The following is a 13,166-nucleotide window of genomic DNA, read 5'->3' as shown; positions in this document are numbered from 1 at the left end:
AGTGTTACTTTTCTGCCATTAAGTTACATTAAGAATTCTGACAGAGATGGAAGACAAGATCCTCAGTGTTCAAGATAGCATGGAGGTTATGCTCAACTACCTGGTTGAGGTATTCCTAAAAGATGGCTGTGACTAAAACAGCATACAGGTGTTTATACAATTAAATACTCCTGTTCATCATATGTGGACCATGTGCAAGAAGTTTGAGATCTTTAAAATTTGCAAGAGCCGTGTCTCCTAAATATCTTGCTGTCCACACAGCATCCTTGTGTTCAACACCCAGTCATGTGCTCTTTTCAAATGCTGTGCATGTGTGTGACCTTTTTAAATATATTATTAAATAGTCTAATAATTTAGTACCAAAAGTCTACATTAATAACTAAGCCAGAAACTCTTCATGTTTGGAGGGAACTAAGAGGTTGTGTGGGTGGGAAGGACTAAGAGGTCGTGTGGACATGAAGGAACTAGTCTATGATGGCTTCATAATGTTCCTGAAGTCACCCAAATGACTGAGCAGAATCTGAACACAGACTTCGTGCTGCTTCACTAAGTCATGGACAAGAGTCCGAAGGAGACCTCTGTGTCAACTGGTGGGAGAGTGTATGTTCATCTCCCACTTTTCTAATTTTCCATATACCCAGTCAATCACCTGCCAATTTCCAGGTATGCTGGGATGGGGGATGGATTGGAAGGCAGGACAGGCAGCTACCATGTGTGCTTCCTCGTGGTTTCTGGAAGTGACAAGGGGATTCTGTGTGGCCAGAAACAGGTCATCACTGTAGGATCTGGGTGCTGTCAGCTGTAGCACTGAAAGAAGAAAGATCCAAGACAGACCACTTCTGCTCTCTGTCCTCAGTTCTTTGTTTCTGGCAAAGATGGCCTTGTACTTCATGTCTTTTTTCTACTCATGTACTTACATGTGTTTTATACATCTTGCTATGTTCCTTTTGCAAAAATTATTTACCACTTTACAAAGACAACTACAGAAAAAGTTGTGTGCATGCATTCTCTCTGACAATAATACGTCTTCTGAAATCTTTAGTAATATTATAGGTGAACTGGTGTTTCAATTTATTAACTTACTTTGTAATTGTTTCCTAGAGAAATTACAAATGAAAGAGTCAGATAGGCTCAGATTTAAATTTGTTTATTCCTTTTACAAACTGGATGACTTTGAGTAAGTATTTATCCTCTACTGCCTTTGCTTCCCCTATTTGTAGCATGGTGCTTTGGAGAGTTGTCAAGTGGATTAAATGAGAGAAGAAGTTCAGTCTTTAGCACAGTGACTGGTATAAAACTCACTCACTAAATACTAACTCATATCATCATCAACTTTATCATCACCATCAGTGGCAACATCAGCAGCATTATCACTGACCTCTTCCCCTTAACATCATCACCACCACAACCACCATCATCATCATCATCAACATCACTGTCATCGGCACCACAATCACCATCATTGTACTCACCATCATCATCATCACCATCACCACCATCATCATCATCACCACCATCAACATACCTGGAAATTGGCATCACCACCATCATCATCATGACCACCATCATCACCTTCATCATCGCTGTCACCACCACCATCACCACCATCGCCATCACCACCCTCACCATCATTACCACCATCATCACCACCGCCATCACCATCATCTTCACCACCACCATCACCACCATCTCCACCATCACCATCATCATCACCACCATCACCACCATTACCACTATCATCATCATCACCACCAGCATCACCACCATCACTATTATCACCATCATCATGATCACCATCACCACCATTATCATCACCACCACCATTACCACCATCATCATCATCACCATCAACATACCTGGAAATTGGCATCACCACCATCATCATCATGACCACCATCATCACCTTCATCATCACTGTCACCACCACCATCACCACCATCGCCAACACCACCCTCACCATCGCCACCATCATCACCACCACCATCACCATCATCTTCACCACCACCACCATTATCACCACCACCATCTCCACCATCACCATCATCATCACCACCATCACCACTATCATCATCACCACCAGCATCACCACCATCACTATTATCACCATCATCATGATCACCATCACCACCATTATCATCACCATCACCATCACCACCACCACCATTACCACCATCACCATCATTACCATCACCATCTCTACCATCACCATCATCACCACCATCACCATCACCACCATCACCATCATCACCACCACCGTTACCACCATCACCACCACCACCATCATCACTACCACCATTACCACCATCATCACCATTACCATCATTACCATCAGCATCACAATCACCATCATCATCCTCATCATCCTCACCACTGCCATCAACATCATCATCAACATCATCTTCACCATCATTATTACCATTACCATGATTATCATCACCACCACCATCACCCTCATGGTTCTCATCACTATCACCACATAGACCTCACCAACATCACCAGCATCACCAACATCACACTCATCACCATCATCACAACCACCATTAATATCATCACTACCATCACAACTACCATCACCATCATCACCACCATTTTCACATCACTATCATCATCCTTATTTTCATTATTATTGCCACTTAGAGTAGGCTGAATTATGTCCCCCAACAAACACATGTTCTCAATCTTAATCCATGTCCCTGCATGTGTGACCCCACTGTAAACAGGACTTCTTGAAGATGTTATTTTTAGTTTAGGTGTAACCCAACTGAATAAGGATAAGTCTTTAAAAAAAAAGAAAAGAAACATTTATTCAGCATCATGATCAGACTATTACATTTAGCAATCAACAGCATGGGTATAAAAAAAAAAATCTACATTAAACCCCTTTGTTGGAATGCTTTACACCTTCCACAGAACAGAAACTAAAATAACCTGTTATACAATTAGTCACAAATACAGTCCTCATGTTTTTAGGCCCATACATGACTATTGTCTAAAACAGGTCTTCTTTGCAGCAGCTAGGCCCTGCCACCACTGTGCTTGACTGAGTTCACAAATCTGTTATAACCTGTATCTTCCCTGTCACTTCTCTGGGTCTCCTCTCCCACTAAGCTTTCTTTCCTGTCAGTGACTAAAACCTTCTGCCACTGCCATAGCTACTGCTGCTGCTGCAACTGTCATAGCCACCTTGGTTTCATGGTTTGGCAAAGTACTGGCCTCTACCACCATAAGGGCCAGAGCTTCTGCCTCCAAAGTTGCCTCCCTTCATGCATCCAAAATTTGAAGATTGATTGTCATAATTGCCAAAATCATTGTAACTTCCACAACCTCCAAAATTGCTCCCCACGGCCACCATATCCTCCACCACCTCAGCTGCCACCAAAACCACCACAACCACTGAAGTTTCCTCCACGACCAAAAGCTGTCATTCCCACCAAAACCACTTCCACGACCTCCACCAAAGTTGCCAGAACCACTTGGACCTCTTTTGCTGGATGAAATACTGACCGTGTGTTGCTTAGACAGGGCTTTTCTTACTTCAGAGTTGTAGCCATTTGTAGTATGGTATTTCTAAATGACAATCTTATCCACAGAGTCAAGAACATCAACAGTTACAAAAGCAAAGCCTCTCTTCTTGCTGCTGCCTCGGTCAGTCATGATTTCAATCACTTCAATTTTCCCATACTGCTCAAAATAATCTCTTAGGTGATGTTCTTCAGTGTCTTCTTTAATGCCACCAACAAAGATCTTTTTCCCAGCGAAGTGGGCACCTAGTCTTTGAGAGTCTTCTCTTGAGACAGCCCTCTTTAGTTCTACCACTCCTCCATCTACTTTATGTGGCCTTGCATTCGTGGCTGCATCCACCTCCTCCACAGCAGATACGTGACAAACCCAAAGCCTCCGGAACATCTGGTGTTTGGCTCTCTCATTACCACACGGTCCATGAGTGTTCCCCATTGCTCAAAATGGCTCCTGAGACTTTCATTGGTTGTTTCAAAGCTTAGCCCTCTGATGAAAAGCTTCCGCAGCTGTTCAGGCTCTTTAGGAGACTGTGATTTAGATGTGATGGCAGTGGGAAGAAAGAATTCAATGATGCTTCCTCAGCATCATTGCGAAGAAAGGAGTAAGCCAACAAACCTATCTGCTGAGGCTAAGTCTTAATACAGAACACTCAAGGCCTTATCTTATAAAGAGAACTGGGAAGTCACAGAAGCTAGAAGAAAGGAGAGGACATCTCCATGTGACATGAGGCAGGGATTCAAGTCAAAGAATCCCAAGGGCCACCGCAGCCAGCACCAGGATATACAGACTCCAGGAGAAAGCATATTGCTGATATCTTGACTTTGGACTTCTAACTCAAAACTTCTTGTGAGCCAATAACTACCTGTTGTTTAAGCCAAAACCACAGTTTGTGATATATGTGATAGCAGTCAGACAAACTAAGACACCACTGTTATTATCATCTATACTTATTTTATTAATGATTTTTGGGGGGCTCTTTGCCCACTGGACTGTTAGTGCTTCTGTTGAAACTGATTTCAAAAGATTACCTAATGTTTTAAAGATCTATAGCTAATCATCTCTTTTGCAGGCCTCTAAATTTAGCTCACTAGTTTCCTAGGCTGCATAAGCAAATACCATGAAATGGGTTGGCTTAAACAATGGGAACTCATTAGCTTATGGTTTTGAAGCTGAAAGTCCAAACCAAGGCGATGCTTTCTCCCCAAAGATTGTAGTTTCTGGGGCTGGCTGATGGCAATCCTTGGCTCTTCTATCATTGCACCTGGTGATGTCCTCTGGTTTCTCCCTTTACTTCTGGGTTCCACTGATGTAGCTTCCTGCAGCTTTCTCTTCCTTCTAGCTGCTTCCTCTACGGCTTTCTCTCTCTCTGACTGAATTTCTTTTTATTATAAAGGACTCCAGTAATAGGATTAAGATCCATCCTCATTGAGGTGGGCCATACCTTCTTAACTGAAGTAACCTCAGCAAAACAGGATTTACTTACAATAGATCCAAAACCCACAGAAGTGCAATAGATTTAAGAACATGTTTTTCTGGGGTATATACAGCATCAAATCACCACGGATACACTTTGAAACTTGTTTATCTTGGAGGTCATCCCAGAAAATTATACTGGTCTAGGCAATTTGGACCACACTTTCTTTGATGAGTTTTATCATTTTTTTCCTTTTTGTTTTCTAATGGTAGAAAAGTGCATTTTCTTATGCAAATGGTATGTACATGGTTGGTTTAAAATGTTTCAGGTCTAATTTTTTTTGAGGTTTGGCTTTATGGCACTATTGCTTAAAAAACAAAATGAACAACAAAATGTACAGGAACCATCTTTGTCAATATCACCTTTCAGGCTCATTAAAATGCAGATTCTTGGGATTCCCAAGAGTTTCTGATTCCATGGGCCTGGGAATCTGCATTGTAAAAAGTTCCTGACTATTTTGAGTCTAAGTGTTCTATGGCATGGAACTTTTATACTCAGTCATTCGTGTCTGCATGTTAACTAGAATATTGTCCAAATGGCATCATGAAGACATCCCTTAACATCTGAATTCAGCAAACTCTTTCTTTATAAAGAACAAAATAATAAATATTTTAGACTTTGTGGGCCATATGGTGTCTGTCACAATTACTCAGGTCTGCTCTTATGGCATGAAAGCAATCCCAGGCAATACCTAAATGGGTGCATGGTTGCATTCCAGTAGAACATGATTTGCAAAATCAAGTTTCAGCCCTGGGCTATATTGTTCACCCCTGCTTCCCTTCTCCAAAAAAGTTATTTAGCTAAACACTTGACCTAGTTGGACTTCTCAATTTTCATAAATTGACATCTGTGAATCCTCTCTCCAGCTAAGGAAGGCTGTTGGTGGAACTCACTCGGATTTTCAGAGATACACAAGAAATGGAGATCTAGCTCACCTTCTGAGCCCAAGAGTCACATTAATAACCTGTACCCTCACCCACCTCACACTCCTACAACAAAGACCAGTGAGCAGAAGGAGGCAGCTCAGTGCAACCTCCTGTGTTTCTTGCGGAATATGCTGGGAGAGAAATAGATTCCACACTGCCAGCAATTTGCCTAAAGCCCTACAATGCAACTCTTCCCATGTCTTCCCCCTGCTAAATGCTTTGGTTGAAGCCTGTTCAAATTCAATTTCATTTTCCCCAGATCAACTCTCTAAAATTGCTGATCATTCATTCAACCTAATCCTTTAGTTGGAACCTAAAGGTTGTAGAGGCTTTGAAAACAGATGACCACATCTATCTACTTGTTACATTCTGTCCTAAACAGCTTCACCCACTTTGGGTCAAATTTTCCACCTGGAGTTACAGTTCAGGTTAGTTCTCATTTTCCACCAGCTAACAGCTTGCAGACCCAGGAGGCTCTCTGGGATGTGACTCCCAATATGGAGCTGCTTTGATGATGTCCTAATATGAATATCCTGATTTGAGAGATTTCCCTGTAACTTTATCAGTGTATGTCTGCAAAAGTTCCAGATGCTTGCAAGAACACTGCCACCACATAAGTAAGGTTCCTCATTTTCAAATCTCCAGACTCTCCTTTTTAATATAAAGAGAAGAAATGGAAGAAATGGTTTTACCATCCACATTCATCTCCTGCCCAAAGAAGCCATTCCATGATTTTCACTTGGTTACTATCTCTAATAAGAGGGATGAAAGTGGACATTGATGGGTTTTGGTTGCTTAGCATTCAATTTTCCTTGCTAGACTTCTATAAATTGGGCCAATGAATCCCCTTTTTACCCCTTAATTGAATGTAACTTTCTTTCACTTGCCATCAAATAGTTCTTAAGTAATTACAGCTAGATAAGTCTTAAAATGTATATCCCTCCAACAAAAATATACTATGTATGTGAAGGAGGGTTGCAACCTGGCCAATTTTTGAAATCCATCTATCTTACATTCCTGCTGTATTATCAAATGCTGGGTAACAAATTACCATAAACTCAGTTTTTTAAGACAACGCACATTAATTTTATCACAGCATATGTGCATCAAGAATCTAGGCAGCTTACTCATCTGCCTGGGGATCTCACATGAGGCTGCAATTAAGGTGTCATCCAGGGCTGGGGTCTCACCCAAGAGCTAATTCACATAGTAACTAGTAGGAGTCAATTTGTTGGGGCCTGTTGGTCTGGGGACCTCAGTTCCCGGATGGTCCTTGGCCAGAGATTGTTTCATCAAAGCATACAAACCAGGAAAGCAAAAGAAATGTTCTGCTGGTAACTCACAAATCACAAGCAACATAATGATGGAAGCAACATGACATCACCTTTGCCATATAGTATTGGTTAGAAGCAAGTCACATGTCCTACCCACGCTCAAGGGAAGAGGAAGACACAAAAGCAGAGATACAAGGAGGTAAGGATCATTGAGTTCCATCTAAGAGTCAGTGCTCCACAAATGCCTACACCAGGAGGAATGATGGTATACCAGATGACCCAACATATCTGCTCCTGGGGATATAATTGAAGATGGGTGTTCAAAAAAATCCTTGTGTTCATGACAGCACTACTCATAATTGTCAAATGATAGAAACAGCTAAATATTCAAAGAAATGAATGGATAAACAACTTGAGGTCTATCCATACAGTGGAATATTATTCAGCCATAAAAAGGAATGAAGTTCTGATACGTGCTACCACTTGGATGAATCTTGAAAAAAATCAAATGATGTGAAAGAAGCCAGATGCAAAAGGTCACATACTGTTTGGTTCCTTTTATATGATATATCTGTAGTAAGGAAATCCATAGAAACAATAAGCAGATAGTTGGTTGCCAGGGGCTGAGACAGGGAGGAAGGCAAGAATCTGCTTAATATGTGTAGGATTTTATTTTGGAGCAATAGGAATGTTTTGTAATTAGAGATGGTGGTTGCACAACATTGTTTTAGGCTGCTTTAAAATGGTTCATTTTATGTCAATAAATTAAAAAAGGAAAAAAATAGATAAAAAAATGAATAGTGATGGTGGTGCCTAGTTCTTGCCAGGGAACATTGACAATCCTTAAAATCCATTAGATATGGATCAAAATGTCTCAGAAGGAATATCTGGGCCCACTGGAAGGAAGTGGAGTGGTGGAATAACTTTATCCTGAAGAACAAAAGCTCAGTAGAAGAAGGTTGAATTGAGTTTGGGGCCCATTAGTTCATTGAGTCCACCAGTTGTAAAGTCCTTGCTCTAAAGGATCAGAAGCCAAGATCTCACTTCTCCAGTGAGTAGAGGGGTAGAAGATATCCAGGAACTCAAGGTATCAGGGGGGCTCCCTCAAGGAGAGAGTAGTGGGTCCCCACAGAGGAATTTCGGAACCAGAATGCAAACCAACCTATGCTGGCCAAAGGCAGGAAGTATAGATGGCAATTATATAATCCAGGTCAATAAAAAACCACCACCAAAGAAAAGTTATAAGGAGTACTTGCTACAGCTTTCCCTCTAAAAGATTTTAAAACACAGATTCCAAATGGTGAATAGAATAGAACAACAATTGTTAGAATAACAATTTCAAATCTCATAGATCCCAACTTCCTCTCCAGGAAGACCTCATAATACCTCTTCCTCATGACTAATTTTATTTAAAAAATGATAAAAATAGTAGTAATAATCAAGATGACAGCAATGATGACAATGATGGTGGTGATTAATAATAATAAAAAACTACAAAACCGTAAGTTGAATAGAATGCCGGTGGAAACTCACTGTCTCCTAAATCTAGAGGAAACCTTCTCTGATGAGGAACTTAGCACTTTTCAACCTGTGAACTGTAACTAATTTCTTGGAAATGATACTATCTCCATTCAGTCAAGCTATAGCCTACTGTATTTCCAAAGAGGCAAAACACTGCCTTCTCAAAATGACATACCAATTTAGTTTGCTGGCCGTTCTATCACCATTTATGCTGTCTTCCTTTTCAAAACCACAGGGACTTGGTATTTTGGGGAAACGTGCAACAAATGGGCTTCCGGCCTGGCTGCTCATCGGTTGGGCATACAACGACCTGTGGGGGAACTGAGCCATGGCTGCAAATGGCTGTGAGCCAGTGAATGCTCATAGTCTATCCAAGGAAGCAAAGGTATCATATTTTCTTTTACTTTACAAACCATACTGCTAACTGTGGTGGTTTGGAGTTATGGACCCCAGAAATACATGTTGTTAATCTTAATCCATTCCTGTGGGTGTGAACCCATTGTAAGTAGGGCCTTTGTATGAGAATTCTTCAGTAAAGGTGTGACCCATCTCATTCAAGATGGTTCTTCATCCAGGTTACTGGAGTCCTTAATAAACAAAATGAAATTCAGAGAGCGAGAGCGAGAAGCCATGCAGAGCAGCCAGAATCTGGAACTCAATGGAATCTGGAAGAGAAACAAGAGGATACCTCCATGTGTGCTCCTTCCCACATGACAGGAAAGTCAAGGAACCCAAAGACTGCCGGCAGCCAGCCAGGAGATAGCAATCCCCCGAAGGAAGCTAGTCTTCTAGCCTCGGAAACTTAAGCCAATAAATTTCTGTTGCTAAGCCAAACCATTGCATGGCATTTGTTTTAGCAGCCTGGAAACGAAAATACTAAATATGTTATATTTAAAATACATATATATGTAAACATGGGGCTGCAGGCTCAATATAGACAAGCTAAGAATTTAATGCACTTGCCAAAAAATATATATAATGCAAATTCTGGGAATATTTATAGCAAATGGTGTGCTGAATGAGAGCAAATGCCTGCGTATTCTTCCTCATCAGGAGTAATTGTGTGGTTCCAAGACCCCTACATAAGAACAAAATAGCCAATTTACGGCCTGTCCAAAGGAGGCTAGCACAGATGATGAGAGTCTCAAAACTACTGGCAGGAGAGAGGTAAAGCTCCTGGGGATGCATAGAAAGACTACCCAGAAGGAATAGAATATTCTGTCTCAAAGATTTCTAAAGCAATATAATGGAGGTGAGGGGCAGAAACATTCAGAATTGCTTCAGTTCTGTCCAGAGACATTTCACAGGTATACACAGTCAACCATTTTCTAATAATGGAATGAACCCCCCTTACAAAGCTGCAAACATCTTCATTGGCTAGGATCCAAGACAAGCTGCATGGCCAACTAACATCCACTCATTCATTTGTTCAGTGCCTTCAAGTAGACTGATTCGTTCATGGATCTCAGAAACAGCCCCTGCCTTCAAACGGTTTGTGGTTGACTAGTAGGTATAGACTCATAATACAGTGACTAAATTGAATTTGTGGGAGCTCAGTGGAGGCGTTTCCATTTTGGCTTAGGGTGTCAAAGGGTTAATGAAAAGGGAAATATTGCATTGGGAAAGAGTTCGATTTAATGGCCCCTGAAGCTCCTTCCAAGCGGAAGATTTTATAATTCTGTGATTGAAGTCCTGAGTTGATTCCATCACTAATATTCAAGTATGACATTGAATATACCCCAAAATCCCCTACGTAAAAATGAATGAAATGCAAATATCCTTGCAAAATATGCTATGGTTGAATCTGATCTCATTATTATATGATTTTAGCTTAATGTGAAATATCTAATCAAAGTTTTAGATTCCTAACATTTTAATTTTCTTAGGAAAACCAGTTTTTTCTCTAAGGTCTACTCTAATTTTGAATTTAAATTATTTTTTAAAACATGCAAGATAAACATAACTTAATTCCATATTAATTATCTGGATTAATCCATTTAAAAATAAAGATCTGTGAAAGCAATTTGCTAGATAATATATGCAGGGATCTGAAAGCTTTTAGGTTAATGATTTAAATTCCAAATGATAAAAGTATATTTGAATTCAGAAAGAATGGAACCTCCTGTTCTTTGATTTAACCTTATTGCACAGTCTGCTGGGAAGAAAAATGTATATTAGATTACATTTGGATGGAATTCCATTTATGGATCCTCCAATGCCAAAAGGCAACAATGCAAAAACACCCAAGTGAGTACTTTGCATGTCAAATTATATTATAGATGCACCTACCTCTGGTTTTGTCAAGGCTTTATCCCTCCCTTCTCCCCCATTTTCCACTTCCTATGTCTTGGTTCTTCCAAAGAAGCAGTAAACAAGGAGCTTAGTTGCAGAGAGCTTGGAAAGCATTTCTACATCTTCTACCCACATTTGACTAGTCTTTGTACATTTGTCTCAAGGTTGGATGTAAACCCTTTCATCACGGACCCTTTCTGGAAAACGTCAACTTTCAGATTCTCCTCTTATTTTCCCCTGAAACACTAAAGCATTCCCTGAATTCTTTGTGTGTATTGAGCCCTTCTGGAAACCTTGGTTTTGTTGGGTCACAGGTCAATAGGGCATATCCCTTTGACCAGCAAATGGCTTACATATTTTTTACATTCTTATTTTGAATTGCCCAAAGCTCTGCATATAGCAATACTGATTTATTAACAGTCATATAATGAATGACCTAAAATTGCTCTGACGAGATAGATTAAGGAATGGAAGAGAGAATAAAATACACAGAGAGTCTCAGTTGAGATCAGGATCAGATCAGTAGATGAATTGGCTTGAGTTTGGGCTAAAATCAAGGCATACCAAGCAGATAGGATGTTAGCAGAATATTGGATGCTGGCTGGCTGATTGAATGATTATGTTGTAAAAGAGAGCCGGAGCAGAACTGAGCTAAGGGCATTCACTTTAACGAAGAAGGAAACAAGAGTGCACGGACACGCAATTTTAATATCTTGTCAAACCCAGGACAAAAGCTCCTTTACTTGAGATAAGCCAATACTTCCAGTGTTCCTTCCTTCCTGATGGGGACAGGAATTCCCCAGACAATGTGACTATCGTCTGATCAATTTCACTCTCAGACCAAGAGGACGAAGGCGTACTGCTTAACTGGGACTTCAGGAAGCAAGGCGTGGGGGAGGGCTGTAGAGTACTTTACGTGTTTGATTTGGTTTTTCCTGGAAAATTGTAATATATTGGATCTTCACTGAATTGTGGATTTTTCTCTAGGGGCTTTTCTTCCAACACACACACACACACACACACACACACACACACACACCATATAACAGCACTCATCTCTACCACCAACAGTAATCAGATATTTGAAACCTAACAGGGAAATTTCTCTCAATGTTTCATTTTGCCTCTACTTTCTAATCTGTGGAAATCTACACATGCTTCTCTGAACCTAAACACAGAATATAAGATTGAAATTTAATATAGAGACTACATCATCTCATCTTGACGGAAACAAGTAGTTAGAATGTGAATAATCATTGTTTCTCAGATGTTTTGTCTGCTTTATTTATAAATTCACTGTGATTTTTTGTTATGATTTATTTAAGTTTAGCTGCTATTTGACATCTCACAAACCCTCTATCATCCCCGAATCTGAAGTTAACAAACTCTTAATATCTGCTTGCTTGAGTTGAAGGCTGGATGTTACTTCACAAAAGAAAGGGATTCTTCAACATAAAGGAGAAAATACTAAACTGCTTCATTATGAAAACATCCTGGATTAGGAAAACTAAAAGCAGATGAAGAAGGTAGAGACCTGCTCCCAACCCCAGCAGCCAGTCACTGATTCAGAGAAACAAAGAACTCAATATTCCCATGAAATATCACCTAAAGAGATTAACATTAAATTAACATAAAATTAAATTTATAAGAATGCACTGATCTTCTATTTTATGATTATTTCTAAAGCAGTAGCTTACCACCAAATCACTCTAAATCTAAAAAAAAAAAAAAAAAATTCAGAGCAAGTATAATATTAATACCATTTTATAAATAGCCAAAGCCACTAAGTATTAAAGAGGTTAAATGATTTGGCCAAGACAACATGGAAAATAAATGATAATGTCCAAACTGGCAGTGTCACTTGGCAACAAATAAAACTATAATTCTCCCTAGGAGGCAAGACTCTGTACAAGCAAATAATTAGTAAATCACTGGAAATGGCCAAATAGTCCAGCAGAGTAGTTGCACCTAAAGTTTTACCTTGGCAGTTTGGGTAATTTTGCTTATGATATGCACTATAAATGAAAAATTGTTTTTAATACAGACTAGGTGGTTTTGAGTTATTATGAAAAAAATCTAAACTGCAGATGGAATTGAATTAAAATACATTTAAAAGAAAATTACAAATGTGGGTGAACTCCTTTTCATTTAGGAAATGAT

The 13,166-nt window shown here is 39.8% G+C and overlaps 1 protein-coding gene and 1 pseudogene across 6 annotated transcripts in view; both read right to left on the bottom strand.

Moving 5' to 3' along the window:
* The window catches only part of LOC119523146 (neuroligin-4, X-linked), a 394,586-nt gene that overhangs the window by 256,007 nt on the left and 125,413 nt on the right, over positions 1-13,166 (bottom strand). The window lies entirely within an intron of this gene.
* LOC119523147 lies at positions 3,128-3,956 on the bottom strand (annotated as a pseudogene).

This window comes from Choloepus didactylus, chromosome X, assembly GCF_015220235.1.
Source record: "Choloepus didactylus isolate mChoDid1 chromosome X, mChoDid1.pri, whole genome shotgun sequence".
Taxonomy (NCBI): Eukaryota; Metazoa; Chordata; class Mammalia; order Pilosa; family Megalonychidae; genus Choloepus; species Choloepus didactylus.
This window is presented reverse-complemented; position numbering and strand designations above follow the sequence as displayed.